Consider the following 21,423-nt stretch of genomic DNA (forward strand, 5'->3'; position numbering starts at 1 on the left):
TACAATTTATTTCTTGGGAGCAGAACACATTCAGCATATAGAATGACTGCAACTCTTACTGAAATACTGACAACTCCCTGACATTTGAAAACTAGAAGAGAATTTGAGACAACTAGAGTAAAAACATGCAGAACTTCAGAAGTTACGGACCTTAAAAACAAGTTTTCTGGAAAGGTTTTAACAAATATAAACTGTTACTAACAGATCAGAACTGGAGTGATAGCACAGCAGGTAGGACGTTTGCTTTGCACGAGGCCACCCCAGGTTCAACTCCTCCCTCCTTGGAGCGCCCAGAAAGCTACCAAGAGTCTGGCAAGCTACCTGTGGAGTATTTGATATGCCGAAAACAGTAACAAGTCTCACAATGGAAATGTTACTGGTGCCCGCTCGAGCAAATCGATGAACTATGGGACTACAATGCTATAGTGCTACAAACAGATCATAATGAATTTTTTGTTTTGTTTTTTTTTAACTTTTTATTAAATCACCATGTGGAAAGTTACAAAGTTCTCAGGTTTATGTCTCAGTTATACAATATTCAAACACCCATCCCTTCACCAGTGCCCATATTCCACCACCAAAAACCCCAGTATACCCCCCGCCCCCACCCCTACCCCCTACTGTATAACTAATGAATTTCACTTCATTTTCTCTTTACTTTGATTACATTCCATATTTCAACACAAAACTCACTATAGTTGTTGGAGTTTCCACTCAAGAGAGACAGACCTACTACCAAGGAAGCATTTGATAATTAGTTTTCCATTGCTGGGAATGAAGATATATGTAGCCCCACTGCTACAACTCTTTTTTTCCCTTTTTCCTTTTCCTTTTCTTTTCCCCCTCACCCCCCTTCCCGCGCCTCATAGTATGGTGTACGCCACGCCGCGTCGGCCAGGTGGGGCTTTTGCTTAGTTCACAGTCCAGAGAGGTGGCTGCTACATTAATAACCTTCAATATTTCAACAAAAACTCACTGTTATTATTTGGAGTTTCCCCCCCAAGTCAGACCTGTTCAAAAGGAACCGTTTCACATTGCTGACAATTATAGATGTTAAGTCAGTTTTGGATTCCTGTATAAAGTCCAGGGAAAATTCTGCCAGAAATTGCATAGCCCAGCTCACAGTCCCAGTGCATTGCTGTAAGAAGTCTCTGGAATCAAAGTCTTTAGGTGTAGAGGTTCCGCTTCACTCTCAGCAGCTCTGAATTTATCTGGGCCGAGGGCGTGCCGGTTACACCCCCTTCCCATGAGTCTCTGGGAGCCCCAAGTGTAAAAACCGAATACCTCTGGGTTAGGATTCTTAGAAGATGGCGCCTGCCATGTGGGTGCCGCCAAGCCACCGTTTTCCATGCAGGAAGACAGGGTGGGGAGGAAAAAATCCACCCCCGGGCAGCACAGAGTTGTAGCCCAGTTCGCAGTCCCAGTGCATTGCTATTAGGTGCTGCGCTGGATGCCCGAATGTGTTAGGTCTCTGGAATCAAAGTCTTTAGGCGCAGAGGTTCCGCTTCACTCTCAGCAGCTCCCAGATCATAATGAGTTTAAATGACACCTGTACATGTCAGAATTAATGTTTCCCATAAGGGTAAAAGAACTGAGCAAAAGTTTGAACTACTACCTAAGAGAAAGATGTTGCAGTGTAATTTCAGCTTAGTTAAAATTGGAAAATAAAAGCAATAGTTTTCAAAGGAAGAAAATAGAATCCAGAGACTCAATAGAATATGTAATATTTCTGGTATGAAATCAATGAAACTATTGTTATTCAACAAAACTGAAGTACCCACTCTCAAAAATCTGTCACTGTCACTGTCACTGTCATCACATTGTTCATCAATTTGTTCGAACAGGCACCAGTAATGTCTCTCATTGTGAGACTTATTGTTACTGTTTGGGGCATATCCAATACACCAGGGGTAGCTTGTCAGGCTCTCCAAGAGGGGCGGAGGAATAGAACACGGGTCACCCTCGTGAAAGGCGAACGCCCCATCACTGTGCTATCACTCCAGCCCCTCTCAAAATAAATAAATAAAACTCACGTAGGGGTCAGAAAGATACTAGAGTGGAGAAAGTACTTGCCTTGCTTGCACTTGACATGGATTCAATCACTGGCACCAATTAGTAACCCCCAACCATTGCCAAGAGTGATAGCTGAGCAGTGTTAGTGTAAGACCTGAGCACAGCCATGTGTTGCCCTCAAAAATAAAGTAAAAATAAACAAAATGTAGACAGACAGCAGTTTCAGTTAAGTACTGAATTGAGCAAAACAATATGAAAATATATTATAATTGCATTCAAGGATGGAATGGAAATATAATAGTAATGAATATATTAAAATATCAATAGATAAGGAACATCTGTATAAAGAATCAAATAAAAGTTTTAGAACTAACAAATATTTAAATTTTAAACTTAAAATTAATTTAATTAATGACTTATTTCAAAAGGAAAATATCTAAATTGTTGTTATCAGCCCTCAGAAGGACCCTTAATGGTGGATGCTTGTTATAGGAGAGCGATCAATGAAGATTAAACTAAGTCATATTGTCTATTGCTGGCCAATTTTCTACCTTAGGAAGATAACCATTTACCCCTAGCACTGCCAGGAGTAATTCCTGAGTGCAGAACTAAGAGTAACCCTTGAGTATTGCCATGTGTGGCCCCAAAACAAACAAACAAAACAATGCTAAAGAACAAAAAGGATATAAGCATACCATTGCATGGATAGTCATTGTTAAGCATATGTTGAAGGTTCAGTTTTTTTTAATATTCATGAATAGGTCAAAATCTTAGTTTATTTATTATGATAATTTTTTAAAATTATTATTGAATCATCACAGGATACAGTTACAAAGCGTTCATGATTAAGTTTCAGTCATACAATGATCAGACACCCATCCCTTCACTAGTGTACATTTTCCACCACCAATATCTCTCCCTCCATCCCCACCCCACTCCACTCCCTGCCTCTATGGCAATTTTCAGGAAAATACTCAATGCAACTAAAATAAGTCTTTAGAATGATATAGGAAAGCATCCTTTATCCTATTCACACTTCCAAGGGTGATACATTACAATGTAGTCTCTTTCTTTTTTTTTTTTAATTTTCACACAGCAGCAAAACATTCAGCAGCATTAGTAAAAGTAAAATAAAATAGGTATATATAGAATATAGAATTGGTACTAACAAATAGAATTGGTTAGAAATCTTAGAAATTAGAAATGAAGTATATAGTTATTGAGATATAAAAGTGATGACTTTTGTTGTCTATTACAATATAGAATGTTACCTTCATTTTGATTCAGATACTTGTGCAGTGCTTTATCAGGAACATTCACTGAGGTACATAGTTGGCTCTAATAAATTGGGCTAGATGGTTCCAGAAGTCACTATTCATTAGCCTTAGGGTTTACCATGTGACTGTCCATGTGGTGTCTTACCAATAACACCTCTTGTGTTGGTGGTATAGTGGTGAGCATAGCTGCCTTCCAATAACACCTCTAGTTCATTTTTTCTTTTTGTCATTTTTTTTTAATTGAATCACCGTGAGAACAGTCACAAAGCTTTCAGGTTTAAGTCTCAGTCATACAATGATCAAACACCCATGCCTTCACCATTGCATATGATCCACCACAAAGAACCCCAGTATACTCCCCCCTCCCACCCCACCCTGCCTGTGTGGCAGATGATTTTCACTTTACTCTCTCTTTACTTTGATTGTCGGAGTTCTGGCCAGTCAACCTCGATACACTGGAGTATAAGCCCGAAGTCACCGGACTTACTTCCTATGGGAGAGGGAATGGGAAGGGAAGAAGTCTCTGCCTTGGCCCTCTGCTCACCATGGGATTCCTGCCACTGAGAAAAAAACCAAGAAAGAAGGTCACTGAGCAGAGCAGGGGAGTCTGGTGATCAAGCAGTCACAGTTTATCAACTCTTACACAGGGATTTTTATGCACACAACCTGGGGCGGGGGGAGGGGGGAATTCCACGCATGTATCACGCTTATCTCATCGAACTCAGTACAAATACTAGTTAATGATTTGTATTCCTCAATCTCAGGGCCCGGTTAACTAGCTCAGGCAAATGTTAACTATCATATCCTTCATCCCATTGTCTCTTCAACCAGAGTGCCCGTGTGTGGAGTGCTGGTATGTGTGGAATGCAGGGCCCTGTAAACAGGACCAGCTCTTGCTTTCAGGGGCAGGGGGCTTAGTCAAAGTCTCAGTCTGGCTGCTGAGACCCCAACAATTGATTACATTCAATTTTCAACAGAAAACGCCCTATTATTATTTGAAATTTTCCCCCAACAATCAGACCTGCCGAAAAGGCATCATTAGATAATTTGTTTTCTATTGCTGATATAAAGAGCATATGATATCTTGTTTTGTTTTGTTTTGTTTTAGTGTAGGTCACATCCAGCAACGTCTATCGCTTCCTCCCAAGTTCTGCTTTCAGTTATGTAGGGTAGTAGTCTCTTTATGTTTTGGCTTTTCTTCTCTCATTTGAATTTTCTTTAAGATCTAAGGAATACATAATATAATCGGTGAAGTAGATTGAGGAACTGCAGCCACTCATCCTTTCTTGGTCTTTTTTTGAGATTCTAGCTTCAGGGAAGAGTTCTTATCAACTCTGGGTTAGACCTCTTGGGTAAGTTTATTGTTTGCTATTGTTTATTTCTATGCCATTTGAGATTGGAGTTCAGTATTGTAAACTATACTCTTGCTTTTAGCTAAACTATAGTCTTTATAAACTCTATGACCAGAAAAGTTGAGACTTCATACCTTGTAGACATTGGAAATATTTCTATTCATGAATTGCATGATCTTTGCCAAGACTACTTAGTTAACTTTTCTGTTTCTCAGTTCCCCTACATACAAAGTGTGATAGATAATACCTGCTTCTACTTTCATTGGATTGTTATAGATTAAGGAGTTCATGGGGAGATGTTTGATTCAAAAGTCAGTGTTTTCTATTACTCCTCTATATTATTTATTAATTTATAGTTCATTTGGGGAGTGGAAATGAGATGTTTTTTATTAGAGTTTTCATGAAGTCCAACATTCGATAATAGTTTAACCCTGACACAGAGTGCTACCTTGTTCCTCACTTCAGATTATTGGTAGAAACAAAGTGATCAAAGATTATGGAACAGCATGTGTTGTATATAATAAAGTTATGTACTCAGTATTATGGGAAAATTAAATAATACTGTGAATCATGAGTGAAAGTCTAATATTTTTAGTGCCAGAGTTAAGCCTTCATTTTATGCTCTTTACCAATTTTCTACCACACAATGATCTATGGTTTTTCACCACTTCCTGATTTTCCTCCTGGAATTTTTTTCTGCCAATATTCAGTTCCAGGTTCAATAACAGGTTGTCATAACAGCTGCCTGAAGCACCCATCCAGTTGAACTTCAAAGCGTCAACTGAGGATTGAAAACATCTCTGGAGTGGGAAAAAATTGAGTTTATTAGAAAAAGAAGGACATTGTGTACCAGATAAAGATTCTAGTTCCAAGCAACATGAGCTAGTTCAGGTTGATTAAACAGAAAAAAAAATTATTAAAAAGCTATACAGCAGATCAGAAAATCATTAAAAGCAAACTCAAGTGCTCTGCTGTGAGAACTGCAGCTGAGGCTACTACACATCAGATGAAATGATTAGTAACACTCTCTGTGCATCAGGATTTCATTGTTTCTGCAGTCACTATTTCTGCTTGTACTAATATATCTTACATGCTAGCAAAGCAACCTTGCATCCCAGCAGCCAATTCAGATGCTAAATTTTAGATAATTCTTTAGTCTTGCAACAACAAAAGCAACAACAGAGAAATAGATTCAATGCAGTTCTTGGTTTTGCCTCTTTGTCTTTTCTATCATAGATTTGCAAAATTTATTAATTTGGTTATATTCAGAAAACATGCCTGAATTCCAGTACAAGGAAGCTGACCAAGCGAATCTGTTTTTCCCTGGGGATAGTATTGGGAGATTTTAGACATCTAGAGAACACCATATGTCTACTACACTACTAAAAATCTTAGAAAAAGAGGCCTTTTAAACATTTGATTAAATAATGTTAATGCCAGGTTGTAGGATGACATTACTTTGCCCTTTCCCTCCTTGCCACAAGTAGCTTGTCCCGGTTTTACCCAGAGTTTAGGCTTACCCCAGTCACACCCATCAAGGTGTTCCCGAATCTCTCCCATCCCTTTGTTTAGCTATAATCACTTCTCCATGCTCTCTTCCCCAAAAGAGTTAATCCTCGGCTTTCCCTTAATCCGACCCTGCTAAGTTGCAAGGTCAGACCTTCCTAGGATACTGAATTTATATTATATAAGTTAATATTGCCTTTCTCCTCTTCTTGTGCCTTTTGAATAACTTACTTTAAAGCTATGTCTGTTTTGTATAGACACAAGAAGACAATATTATGTTTTTATAACTTGGGAATTAATTGGCCTCAAATATTATTCCCTCCCGGGCCTCTGCTTTCTCCACTTAAGCCTCAGTTGCCCTCAGCTCCTAGCACCCCAAAGTAGGGTCCCCGACGTGGGACAGGAAGGATCCAGGGCAAGCGGTGAGTTATGTGCTACCCTGGCATCGAGATGGGCCTGGCCAAAGTGCCTAATTCTTAACTATAAGTTAAGAGCTTGATCATAGACAAATGCTGTCATGATCCAATAGTAATTATGAGACTGGGACCCTGCAGGGATAGGAAAGACTGATCTGGCCTGAGCACTGTAGTCTGAGATTGAGATGGCCTCAGGAGAGCAATTCTATAAGCTTTACTGCATCTCTTATTGTGTCCATACAAAATAATTAATATTATGAATTCTTATATGTTTGCTGGCTGAGAAGAGAAACACATTCATGGGACTCCGCCCTTGGGTGGATCCCCCTGCTGAAAGAGAATTAAGTCCTAGGAGAAGCATCCCCTAAGGGAAAGGAACCTTACCCTATTGATGGTGACCACACCTACGTGTATGCCCCAACCCCCTGATGCTGTGGAGATTTAACTAGGCTGTGAGAGTGGGTTGGGGGGCCAGATCCACGAGCCAGATCCACGGGCCAGATCCACGGGGAGAGACCCAGGAGAGCGGGAGAGAAGCGGAGGGAGAGAATGAAATAAACGGATCGAGCAACCAGTTTGGCCTTCTTCCTTCTTCCTTCCGTCGCCTGCCCCCGACTGACGGCACACACAGCGGTTCTGGGGCACCGGACGCGGGCGGTGAGACAGAGCCGCCCGGAGAGCCCGCGAGTGCACGCGCCCCCTCGGCGTGCTTTAGTTTTTTACACCAGGTTGTTGGTTTTTTTAAAATTTATTTAATTGGAAGTTTTTCTATTTCTTTTTTTCCTTTTACTTTTTACATACAAGATAGGAGCCAGAACTCAGGAAATTACATATAAAGAAAAATGTTTCTACTATGCTTTCCCTTTGTCTAACATTCAGATAATTTAGATCTGCCTCTCTTTCAAATGTTGAATATATTTTATAAACGCATTATTAGTTTTTTTTGTTATATTTTTGGGTCACACACTGAGCATACTCAGGCTCTGTGCTCAAGGATAACTCCTGATCACACTTGGGGTCGCACTTTTTTTTTTAAAGTTTGAGACATTTTATTTTTTTTAATTAATTTATTTTTTAACTAGTGAGTCACCGTGAGGGTACAGTTACAGATTCACACATTTTCGTGCTTGTGCTTCCCTCATGCAATGTTCGAGAGCCCATCCCTCCACCAGTGTCCAATCTCCACCACCAATGAACGCAGAATCCCTCCCACCCCCAAATCCTATCCACCCCACCCCACCCCACCTCTGTGGCAGGGCATTCCAATTTGTTCTCTCTCCTTTTGGGTGTTGTGGTTTGCAATAGGGGTATTGAGTGGCCATCATGTTCAGTCTCTAGTCTACTTTCAGCACGCATCTCCCTTCCCCATGCAGGATCTCCAATCACATTTTACTTTGTGTTCCCTTCTCTATCTGGGATGCCTTTCCCCAAGCATGTGAGGCCAGCTTCCAAGCTATGGAGCCAACCTCTTGCTATTATATACTATTCTTCTTGAGTATTAGTCTCCTACTCTGTTATTTTATATTCCACAGATGAGTGCAATCTTTCTATGTTTGTCCCTCTCTTTCTGACTCATTTAACTTAGCATGATACTTTCCATGTTGATCCACCTGTATGCAAAGTTCATGACTTCATCTTTTCTAACAGCTGCATAGTATTCCATTATATAGATGTACCAAAGTTTCTTTAAGCAGTCATCTGTTCTAGGGCACTCGGGTTTTTTCCAGATTCTGGCTATTGTAAACAGTGCCATGATGAACATATAAGTGCAGATATCATTTCGACTACACTTTTTTGTTTCTCCAGGATATATTCCCAGAAGTGGTATTGCTGGATCAAATGGAAGCTCAATTTCTAATTTTTTGAGAAGCATCCATATTGTTTTCCAAAGGGGCTGGACCAGTCGGCATTCCCACCAGCGGTGTAGAAGGGTCCCTTTCTCCCTACATCCTCTCCAACAGCGATTGCTTTTGTTCTTTTGGATGTGTGCCATTCTCTGTGGTGTGAGGTGGTATCTCATGGTTGTTTTGATCTGCATCTTTCTGATGATTAGTGATGCAGAGCATTTTCTCATGTACCGTTTAGCCATTTGTATCTCTTCCTTGGAAAAGTTTCTGTTCATTTCTTCGGCCCATTTTCTGGTGGGGTTGGATGTTTTCTTCTTGTAGAGTTCAACCAGTGCTTTATATACCCTTGATATCAACCCTTTATTGGATGGGTATTGGGTGAATATCTTTTTCCATTCTGTAGATTGCCTTTGTATTCTGGTCACTGTGTCTTTTGTGGTGCAGAAGCTTCTTAGTTTAATGTAGTCCCATTTGTTGATCTCTGTTTCTACTTGGTTGCTTAGTTCCGTGTCATCTTTGAAGATACCTTTATCTTCAATATCGTGAAGGGTTTTGCCGACCTTGTCTTCGATGTACCTTATGGATTGTGGTCTGATGTTAAGGTCTTTAATCCATTTTGATCTGATTTTTGTGCATGGTGTCAGATCGAGGTCTAAGCCCATTCTTTTGCATGTGATTGTCCAGTTATGCCAGCACCATTTGTTGAAGAGGCTTTCCTTGCTCCAGTTCACATTTCTTGCCCCCTTATCAAAGATTAGATGATCATACATTTGGGGTTGTGCGTAAGGATATTCCACCCTGTTCCATTGGTCTGCGTCTCTGCCTTTGTTCCAGTACCATGCTGTTTTAATTGTTACTGCTTTGTAGTAGAGCTTAAGGTTGGGGAGGGTGATGCCTACCATCATCTTTTTCCCAAGAATTGTTTTCGCTATCTGTGGGCATTCATTGTTCCATATAAATTTCAGGATTGCTTGATCCATTTCTTTGAAGAATGTCATGGGTATCCTTATAGGGATCACGTTGAATCTGTATAATTCTTTGGGAAGTATTGCCATTTTGACAATGTTGATTTTCCCTATCCATGAGCAGGGGATATGTTTCCATTTCCTCATGTCCTCTTTTATTTCATGGAGTAGCGTTTTATAGTTTTCTTTGTAGAGGTCCTTTATTTCTTTAGTTAAGCCAATTCTGAGGTATTTGATTTTCTGAGGCACGATTGTGAACAGGATTGCTTTTTTCATGCCCCTTTCCTCTGTGAAGATATATTTTATTAAGTAAGAGATCTTAAAAGACAATACCGTGATTTTTTTTTACAGGAAATCTGCATTATTGCACCAACAATTAGTTTCTGACAGGCAAAACAGAGCACCACAGTGGACACAAAGACCATGCTTGGGTGAGGACAACTGCAATTCATTCACGGAGGGAGCACGGCAGGGTGAGGAGTTCTCAGGCCTCCTCCTTGCCTTCTTCCTCCTCCTCCTTCTCCAACAATCCCTGCTCCTTAGCCGTGGAGTCCTGGTCCTATTGGTTCTCAGACCAGGTCGTTCATTCTGCTGTTGGCCTTGGTGAACTCCTTCTTGCCCATGTCACGCCCGTGTTCCGGTGCAAGAAGGCCTTGTGCCAGAGCATGGACGTGAACTTCTCCAAGGTGCGAGATGTGCTTAAACAGTCCCTGGATGGACGTACTGTTGCCGATGAAGGTGGCCGGTATCTTAAGGTTGCAGTCGGACATCTTCACATGGCTGGGGATCCACTCCACTAAGTAGCTACTATTCTTTTGCGCATGCATCTGCTCATCCACCTGCTTCATGGACGTGAGGCCGCGGAAGTGGCAACCACAGTCAGGTAGCAGCCAGGGCACGGGTCGTAGGAAGCCATAATGTTTTTGGCGTGGAACCATCAGCTGAATGAGCAGAGACACCATCAGGGCGTGGTACTGCTGGCTGACCAGCTGGTGAGGAGGTCAAAGCTGGGCGTGAAGAAGTGCAGTTGCGGGAAGGACACCATGTTCATGGACAGCTTGCTTGCACAGATCGACTTTAAGCTGATCCCGGAAAGCACAGGGAGGTGGTGATACTGCTCATGCCTATGCCTGAGCCCATGCCCCTACCCAGGGAGAGGGTGAGCTGGAAGCCTACCAAGAGCAATATTTGGTGTTTAGGATTGAAAGCAGGTTGACAGCATGTAAGGCAAGCACCTTATCAGCTGTACTATTACTCCAGATCCTCTAAACTAATTATTGTGATATTGACTGAGTTATCTTCCTAAAAGAAGCCTCCACATATTTTAGCATTTAATGATATGCCACAGAAAAGTTCTCTTTCTGTCTCCTCCAAAGTATTGTCATAGATTGTCACGTTTATATACGGAATTGCCAGTAATCATCTAATAATCAAATCTTTGAAAATTCTGGATTAATTTTCTCTCCACATTTTACTACATTATTTCTATAACCAGATATAACCCCCACACCAGATATAATCATCAGTCATTCTTGCTCAAGTAGGCCATTCCATTTCTGTCTGCAACTACTATGAATTCTGGTCTTGATACCAAAATGTCTTAAAGTCTTAATTCCGAAATGCTACACACACAAACACAAACACAGACATGTATATTTGTTTGTATGATACATTGGTTAGGATTTATTCCATAAGGAGAGAAATATTAATAAGTTAAATACGCAGAAAACACTAACTATTCTTAATAATATTAGTTTGGTAGTACTTACCAATGTCTTTGTCCTCAGGACTTATTTCTATCTCTGAGCTCAGGAATCACTCCTGATGGAAATTGTGGAAATATATGGATCCAAGGATTGAACCTTGGTCACATACATGTTAATTGATTGTCTTACCTGCTGTACTATCGCTCCAACCCTCCAGCACTGATTTCTAAAGAATTTCCTTTTTGAACTTACTCTGTCACACTATATTTAACTTTTTTTTTGCTTTGTTTTTTGCTATAGAAGGCTCTTTGACTTCTTTGACTCTTTATTTGGAATTCTGTTTTAGTCTTGGACTGGAGGGAATTTACCAGTCATTGCTCTGAGGTGGGATTGGAAAACCACCCTGGGTATCAAAACTCTTACTGTTCTCTTCCTCCTTTGACCAGACCTATTTTCTCCCTGAGCTTAATTTCTAACTACTGTGGTTTAATTTATTTCCTCCATTCCCAACTACATTTGCTGTTGGCAGTGGACCACTGAATGTGTCTGACCTGAAATTTCAATAATACATTCAGTAGTCTCTGCCTTCCATGCTATACAAGTTCTTTTTCTGTGAGACTGAGCTATAGGACAAGCTTTTATAGTCTGAAATTCTGGAAGCTGCAGAATTTCTCTCCTGTGCAAGAGTTTGCACTAACAACTTGTGTAATCTCAAAGTGAGGACAATTTCCCTAATGGAATCTCAGTGATCTTCTTTTGTCTACAGAATCATTGGGATGGCTGTATAACAGCTCATGGAGTGTAGGAAATTTCTCATGTTCTCAAGGCATGTGCCCCTTATTCCTAAGCCTCTACTAAGTAGATCTTCATCCTCCTTAATAGAGAAACTCAGGGAATCTGGAAAAATTGAGTTTCCACAAACGCTTGTCCCTCCCTATTTTTTGGCTTGTAACCCAAGACACAATGGCTCCAGAGTTTTGCTTTCTCTATGATTCCTCTCCATCTTTTTCACAAATGCCATAGGTTTGGGGAACCAAGCTTTAAATATGCAGTGCTTGGTGTGAGCAGACATCCTCTGAAGATAAACTGATTAGAACTGTATGACCTATGACACTGATTTCATCTTTTATTTGAAGGAAATATTTCCCTAAGCTTATCTATTCTTTCATGTTTTATAGAGGGCCATTTCAAAATTACATTGCTTATGTTTCTCTTGACATTGAAACTGAGTCTTCAAACACAAAATAAGGTAGATATCATAGAGTGCATTACCTAAGTTTTTTTCTATGTATCCTCTAGTTTCAGGTCTTACATCCAAGGTTTTTGTCTATTTTAAATTAATTTGTCTGAATGGTATTAGGCAGTTTTCTAGATTCATTCTTCTCCAAATGCTTGTCTATTTGTTCCACAACCATCTATTAAATAGACCATGTTTGCTTCTTTTAAGGCTCTTGGATCCTTTGTAACAAAGTGGTTATTCCTGTATATATATTTTAATTTATGGGCATTAATCCTGTTCCATTAATAAGTGTGTCAGTTACTATACCAAAACCATGTAGTTTCAATAACTATTATATTTTATTATGATTTGAAGGTTGGGAGGGGAATCCTTCCATTTTTAATGCTCCTTTTTCCTTCAATAATCTATTTTGCTACATACGATCTTTGTAGTTTTAAATAAAGTTTATCATATTTTCTTTCTATTTCTCTAGAGAATGTTATTAAATTTTTTTATTATGTTTTGGTTCTGGAATTATACCCAGTAGTACTCAGGACCAACTACAGACAGTTCTCAGGGAGCCATGAGGTTCCAGAGACCAAGCCTGGGGCTCCAGCATGCCAACCATGTAATCCAGTAGGTTGAGTTATCTTCCTAGCCTGTTATTGGGATGTTAGTACTGCCTACAGTGAATCTGAATATTGATTTAATCAATATAGCCATTTTTATTATGCTAATAAAAAATGAGCATGAAATAACATGATCTCTGTCTTCCATTTCTTTTAGCCTTTAGATTTTAGAGAAAACTAAAAACAACTAAAAGCTAAAACTATGAAGTATCAAGGAATAAACAAATCTTCCATTTTATTCATGCTGATGTATTTAATTTTGATGTTTTGTATGTTTTGATGTGTCTAAAGGTATTATTTCTCCAATATATCTCCTACCATTTTACTGTTTGGGTATAAAAATGTACCAATTTTTTGTGTGTAAACTTATAGTCAATAACTTTATTATATAATAGCTTTTAACTCGTATTTTTGGTCTTATGTGTACATTATACAATTTCAAATAGTGATATATCTGTGTCTTTCTTTGTAATTGGATCCATTTTATATCCATTACTTGTATAATTTTTTGGGATATCGAATATACCACAGGTAGCTTGCCAGGCTCTGCCATGCAGGTGAGATATTCTTGGTTGCTTGCTGGGCTCTCTGAGAGGCGGGTAGAAATCAAACTCGGGTCGGCCGCCAAAAACAGTAACAACAAGTCTCACAATGGAGATGTTATTGGGGCCCGCTCAAGCAAATCAATGAGCAATGGGATGACAGTGGCAGACAGTAACTTGTCTAATTATCTTCCTAGGATTTCCAAAACACTTCATTGAATAGTAATGATGAGGATAAACATCCTTACATCATTCCTTTCTCAGAGGAAAGCTTTGTGGGTTTAGGGTTTTGTTGTTGTTGATGTTTTGTTCTTTTAGTGTGATGTTGCAGTAGTTTGTTGACATATAACCTTTATTACATCAATATATATTCCATATATATATTCAATGTATGTGGTATATCATATTTATTTATTTGAATTGTTAAAAATAAATTATTTGAATACTTGAAATGAATCCCATTTCATTGTCATGTGTAGGATAACATTGCCACAGGTAGCTTAGGTTTATTTGGGTTACTCCCATCACAGTGCTCACAGTGTTCCTCTGTGTTTATTTGTAACTTCTTTCTTTGTGCTCTGTTGACTTGTAAATATTGTTTTCTTCTTCTCCTTAAGTCCTTTGCATAGTTTATTCAAAGCCATGTCCTTTATGTATGGGCACAGGAAGACAATAAATGCTATGCTTTTGTAACATGGGATCTAAATGATATTTTCCTCCTGGGCATATGTTCTCTCGACTTAAGCCTCAGCTGCCCTTACTTCCTAGCACTCCTAAAAGCAGGGTCCCGACAAGGGACTGGATGGACCCAGGGCAATCGTTGAGCTATGTGCTACCCTGGCATCTAGATAGACCTGGCCAAAATGCCTAATGCTTAACTGTAATTAAGAGCTTGGTCATGGACAGATGCTGTCATGATCCAAAAAGTAATAACTATATTGAGACCCTACTAGGGTTAGGAATGATTAATCTGGCCTCAGAACTGTAGTCTGAGTCCATGGCAAAATGTTCCCAGGAGAACTGCCCTACCTGCTTCAATGTATCTCTTACTGTGCCCATACAAAAATAACTAATATTAAAATGTTAATTAAGATGCTTGGAGGAGAGGAATACCCTCAGGTGGTGTTTCAGCCCTTGAGCCTGATGAGCAGTCAGGAAGAGCTTTCTTCTGTTGATTTTCCTACCAAACAGGGTGTAGTGTGGTCCCAGAGAGCAAGTGGTGGAGAGACAGATGAATGGGGGAGAGGCAGAAAGAGAGAGTGAGGGAGTGGGGAGGGGGAGAGAGAAAGGGAGATAAGCAGTCAGAGTCAGAATCCAGAAAAGAGAGAGAGAGTCCAGGCTGTGAGATGGGGTGTGGAGAGATGAGCCGGAGAAACAGGAGGAGATGGGAATGAGGGGCAGTGTGAGACTAGAATGGGGAGTTCAGAGAGACTGGAACAGGTGTGTATAGAGAATGGAATAAACAGCAACTGATCAATTAACTGCCTTGACCCTCGTTTCCTCTTCTGTCTGCCCCATGGCCTGGGCCACCCCGGCTGGGCGAGTGGCCCAGGATCACCCCAAAATCCGGGTGCCGATGGGGAGAGCTGCTGGGGTTCTCCCCCCTGCCATGGGAGATTTTTACAATCATGCATACTTCCTTCTGTGGATTATTGAATACAGATTGCTACAATTTCACTAAGGATTTCTGCCCCTAAGTTCACTGGAGATAATGATTTAAATTTTTACAATTTTTGTGTGCAAAACCCTTTTCTGCTTTAAGAATCAGGATAATTTTGTTATCATAAAATATATATGGATGCTTCACTTGCTCAATGTTATGAAAGAGTTTGAAGATATTAACTTTTTGTAAGTTTGGCCGAGTGGATAAGTGGAACTCTCTACTTACTGCAGGTATATTGCTAGTAATTGCAATTTCATGTGCTACATATATTCAAATATTCTTTTCAATATAAATTCAGAGTTGGAATGTTGTATATTTCTAAGAGTTTTTCCATGTTTGCTAGGTTGTATTGACTTTTTGTAGTGTAAGTGTTTATAGTACACTCTATACTCCTTTACATTTCTGTAATTTCTGTTGAAAATTGTTCAGTTCTGACTTGATTAATTTGTATTTTCACTCTTCTTTGTGAATCTGGATAAATATTTGTCTATTTTGTTCATCTTTACAAGAGTCAATTCTTCATTTTATTCACATATTTATCTCTGTCATTAATTTGTGCTCTGGTTTTTATTTTTTTATTCCATTTGTTGAGTTTTGATGTTTTTCTTTTAAGACAAGAAACTAAATTTTTCACTATAATCCTTGTCTCCTCTTTAGAAAGGCTCATATTGTAATTATTTTTATTCATAGTACTTATTTTGTTGAATCTCATAGGTTCTGATAAAGCATGTTTCATTTTCATTCATCTGCATATATTATCTTATTTCACTCTTGATTCATTGATCCAGTAGTGTTCAGAAACATTTTATTTTCCACAATTTTGAGATTTTTCCCCTTTTTCTTCTTTTGGCTGACTTTTATCTTCATAGGGATATGAAAAGATACTTGATATGAATATGATACCTAACAATGACTAAAGTATGAATTCAAATATATAGTCTGCCTTTAAAATTTTCACATAATCTTTTGTAAAATATGTATTTGTATATAAACATTCATACATATATTATTTTGTCGTTTTAGGATACTTAATTCTTTGAGAATTTAATGCCAGGATGATTTACCTGCTATGAAGTTCTATAAGTGAGGTGTTAAAGTCCCCCACTACAATTATGTTTATGTCATAGTCTCCCTGTAGGTTTATTAATACTTGCTTTTTCTATTTTTAGAGCTGCTTCATTAGGTACATCTATATTAGTAATTATTATACATTCCTTATGTCTGTTGATTCTTTTATCATTTTGTGATGTCCTAATTTGTCTCATGCTATACTTTTTGTGTAATCACAAAAAAGAAAAGATGATCCTGGGGTGGCTGCTGCTGCTGCTGGACACCTGTGTGCCTTCGGTAGCCCTGGGCCACCTCCCTGCCTCCCCACCTCCCCAGGGCCCCCCAACAGAGACACAGAGAGACAGGGAGATGGGGAGACGTGAGACCACAGTCTGATGGTGAAAATGGCCCGTTTAATGCAGAGTTGCTAGAATACTTATAGAACATCTGAAGGGGGGGTTGAGGTAAGCATAGGTGTGGTGGTCATTTACATAGATAAACATTTGGCAGAGGAAATTTTTTTAGGGACATCAACTCAAGGAGACACACTGTCTCCCAGGGGCAACTGCATTGCTTTTATATTTCCTTCTAATTGTATAAGTTATCAATACTAGCAGTTGTTTGGATAAACACAGTAAGAGACAAAGATCCCAGCACTTAGTTATCTGGGCTGAGAGCAAACAAGGCTTGGTTGTCTGGGCTCTGAGTGCAAGCAAGGCTTTTACCATAAATCCCAGACTAAGTCCTCAGGCCAGTTCAGCTAGTCCTTCCCCAAGGGGGTCCTGTCTCTAAAGTTGTAACAGTTTGCATGAAAACCATGCATTTATGCTTTCTAGAATGTCCCATTTCTCTGCCGGGTAGTTTTGCCACTCTCCCGGAGTCTATCCCAGTCCCACGGTGGGACCTCCCCTTGGGGATGACAGGAACTACAGAAACTGAAGCCTGAGTCAAGTAGTTATGATCAAGTAATTATGCCCAGGAGCAGATATATTTCAGAGTCAATCAACTCCCAAATATTAGGAGCATAGTAGTAATGGTCTTTCTGGGTTTAACCAAAGAACATTGCTCTATGGTAACATATAAAAAGGCTGTAGGGGAAACAGAAAAGCAAGCTTTATACAAATATACAACACTTCAAATACAAAGCAGTATCAATACAAGTTCAGAATTACCAGAAAGTTTTGTTTTATAAGCAATGGAGATTAACATGGGGGACTGTGACAATGAGAGGTAAAATACAAGGGAAAGATTGCAGATAAACTTTAACTAAGTTAAGGATGCTAGCAAGGGTAATATAAATTCTTCTAGGAGGAGGAAAGGAAACTATACACTGATTAAGCCTAAAGCACTTAGGGTTAATATCTAACACAAAGGGAAGGTTGAAGATAGACTTTGACTAAATTAAGGATGTTAGCAAGGGCATGGTAAGCTTCTCTGGGAGGAGGAAAGGAGAAATTCACTGATAAAGCCTAAAGCACTTAGGGTTGATCCAACACTTTTGGCTCAAGGTTTTATCAAAGTATAGTGGTTTATGCTTTCTGAAGTTTTCTATTGACTGAAGTACTAGTTTTCATCCCATTACTTTTAGTCTGCTTTCTTCAGAGTTTTAGCATTTTGTAAACTTCAAGTAATTGGGTTTTGGATCTTAATCTATTTGGCAACTCAATATCTTTCACTTGGTAAGTTCATTATTACCTTAAAGGGTAATTTTTGTTCTTTCTTTCTTGGATCACACCCAGCAATGTTACTCTGGACTATGCAGTCAGGAATTACACCTGGCAGTGCTCAAGAGACCATATGGAATGCCAGAAATCAAATCTGGGTTTGCCATATGCAAGGCAAGCACCCTACCCTCTGTAGTACTGTTACAGTCTCAAGGGTTATTATGAAGGTTTGCTTCTACTATAATGACTTTAGTATTCTAGTTATATTTCCTTTTTCAATGTTTTGTGGAATTCATATCATTTAAATTTGATAGGAAAGGAAGGTTCAGCTTCTAGGGAAGTTCTTTTGCTGTTAAATTCTTTCACCTTTAGTGTCTGTGAAGGTCTTTACCCATTTTCCAAACCCCACACCTAGTAGATCTGAAGAATAGTCTTGCAGGATACAGTATTACTCCCTAAAGCATTTACCTTTGAATATTTTGAATATGTTTTTCCATTTTCTCCTATGTATAGAATTTATACTGAGAAGTCTTATATAAGTTTGTTATAAGTGATGTAAGTTCTATAGGTTACCTGTATTTCCCCTATCTGCCTTCAAACTTCTTTCTTTGTCTTGAACTCTTCATGGTTATTCTGTTTTGGTAAAGTTTTCTTTGCACTTAAATAATGTTTTCTTAGATTTTTAGATTTGTATATTCAGTTCCTTTTCCATGTTTAGAAATATTTCTGCTATTATTTCTTTGAATAAAATCTCTAATCCTTCTGTTTATTTTTACAATCTAGTACATCCTCATCTTTGTGCCTTCTGTCCTTATGCAGTTCTTAAAGTTTATTTCTTTCTTCTTCTTCCATCTGAATCATTTGTACATTAAAATGTTTGAGCTCACTTTTTTATCCTCCACTTTATCTGTTTGTTATTGTAGCTTTCCCTACCACTTGGAATTACCACTTGGAACTCTTATTGCTCCTTATATACTGAACATATTATTTTATATTTGAAGATTGAATTTTTACATTGCTTTTATTGCCTTTATTTCTGTGTTCATTAATTTTTTGAATGGTTTTATCTCTGTCGCACTTTCTTTTAAGTTCTCTTATGTTACTTTAATCTGATTTTCTAGGTTTTCTTCTTACTTGAGTTTATTTAATATAGCAATTTTGAATCCTATTTAAGATATGGAAATACAATTTTCCAGGTATTTTGAGTTTCAATTCTGGAAAGTTACTTTATCTTTATAACGCAATATACTTTTGAGGTCTCAGACTTCCATGTGCTGTACTTTCTTAGGATATACACATTTACTACTTTAAATTGCTATGATTTTGTTGTCTAATATATCTGAATCAGTGACTTGAAACTTGAACTACACTCAGTTAGCTCTATATTTGATTATTTTTTCATTAATTTTTTAGTTTTTGCTGACTTTCCTAAGTAATGTGTCTTATAACTGGTGATGTGACAGAGGGTTGGGAGATATATGAAACTGTCCAGTTGCTACTGAGAACACATTGGAAAATACCCTGGTTGATGTTTATTGCACCACCAATATTCATCCTCATAGGGATTTAGATGTGAGACATGGTAGTCTACTCACTCTCACTGAATTTCCAGAGGTCAGTACCTATTCTGGAAAAGGGTGTGGAGGTAGCAGGGTCGTAGTTCAGATATTTTTTCTCTGTTCTTCTCTGGGATCTATCCCATTAAAGAATCAAGTAAATAATGCACAGGGTGGATGAAATCTGACTCCACAAACAATTTCTGACAAAAGAAGTCTTCTGACACTACATTCATCATCCCTCCTTTAGAGTGCCAACTTTCATTTGTCAACACTTTATTATGATTTTATATCTTTCTTCTTACCACTTGATGTCATATATTTATTTTCTTATTTGTCAATTGTATGTCTTCTCCAACTAGAATATAAGTTTGAAGAAGTAAGACTTCATTCATTTTTATCTATTTAGTAATAAACACTATTAGTTGGCAGGCACTGAATAATAATTTAAAAGCATTAATAATGAAGTAGTACCTTTACCAGAGGGATCTACTATTTGGATGATTAATTTAACAGTTTACTAATTTTATCTTTTTATTGAGAAACATGACTTTACCCTTATCAGCTTTCTGAATCAACATCTTTGTTTTCTGCAGTGCCATCCACCTTGTGTCCCCAGAAAATTGAATTGAAGGCATCAACCATATAGAATTATTTCAGGCACTTTGGGCACATCCCCAACTAACTGTCTGTGTCCCAGAGCACCTCAGTTGAGTATGGCTGGATACAAAACCAATTCATCTCTAAATGTTCAATCTAAGAGAATTTATCAGGTATTGTCTTCCAGAATCTGACCCCCCACCCCATATTGATTCCAGTCAGCTGTGACAATGTGCCCAAGAGCTACTTCAGGTTTCTCTAAATTATGGATCAAATGTCAGACTTCCTTTGCATTATAAGACACACATGTTACGTGGCCTCTTTATTGGGTTTTTATATCTTGAGGGGTTCTTAATAGAATAAAAGGGAGACTTGCTAGGTGCAAATGACTGCTGTTCAAGTATTTAAAGGCACATTTAATTAAACTGGATTCATTGCCTGCATGGGGCAAGTTAAATGAAAACTAAATAGATGGAGTATGATTACATATTATTAAGAAGAGAGACAGCTGTAGAGACTGAATTCCTTTAACACAACATTAAGCTGAGCTCATTTCATATGCACAGTTTAACACTGGCCTATGAGGAGAACATGTTTTGAGAAAATCAGCAGAATGGTTATGAGCTCTAAACAGCTTTTAATAAAATGCAATGTTTTGGGGAAGGAGTAGTTTCTAAACTTCACTTAAATATACTAATTAAAGCAAATGAAGTTTCCCACTAATTCCAGATTCTCTTTGCTTCCCTCTACTTTTTATGTTCATCTTACCCAAGCTACTTTCCACCTTATTGTATGAATTCTGAGAAATGGTCTAGATTCCTTATTAAAATATTGTCAGGACTTGCTGAGAGATGGGTGGGAAAAAACTGTCTGTCAAATCTATGGCTTGTTCAAATGGGCTCTCTGTTTCTGATTGTATATAAAGTGAAACACTTTGAGTTGGTCTCTACAGCATCTTGACCAAATGAACTGTACCAAGTTTATCAAGAATAATAGTAACTAGCTTTTATCTGTTGAGTCTCAGTAGTAGGTGCTATCCAGGAATCACCTTATTTGATGGCTATCTTCACCTCAGAATATAAGTAGTAATGTTCTTATGTCACAGGAACCAAAGAAACAGGGATGTCAGCTTTGATGCTGGGATCTAAATTCTGAATGATATGAAAATTCTTATTTCCTCTCTGTCAGTATATGGTTCTATTGTGGGCATTACAGCTCTGATAATGGTCCCTATACTTTAAAAATTCATGTAAAATGATCAATGTAATGACAAAGTTAGGAGAAAAGAACTTCCAATGACTTTTCTTTTTTTTTTAATAAGAATTTTATTTTATTGAATCACCATGTGGAAAATTACAATGCTTTCAGGCTTAAGTCTCAGTAATACAATGCTGAAACAACCATCCCTTCACCAGTGC

General features: G+C 38.4%; 1 pseudogene; it reads right to left on the minus strand.

Annotated features, from left to right (window-relative positions):
* Positions 1-9,860: 9,860 nt before the first annotated feature.
* LOC101542417 (tubulin beta chain-like) lies at positions 9,861-10,906 on the minus strand (annotated as a pseudogene).
* Between the last annotated feature and the right edge of the window lie 10,517 nt (positions 10,907-21,423).

Source organism: Sorex araneus, chromosome X (assembly GCF_027595985.1).
Source record: "Sorex araneus isolate mSorAra2 chromosome X, mSorAra2.pri, whole genome shotgun sequence".
NCBI lineage: Eukaryota > Metazoa > Chordata > Mammalia > Eulipotyphla > Soricidae > Sorex > Sorex araneus.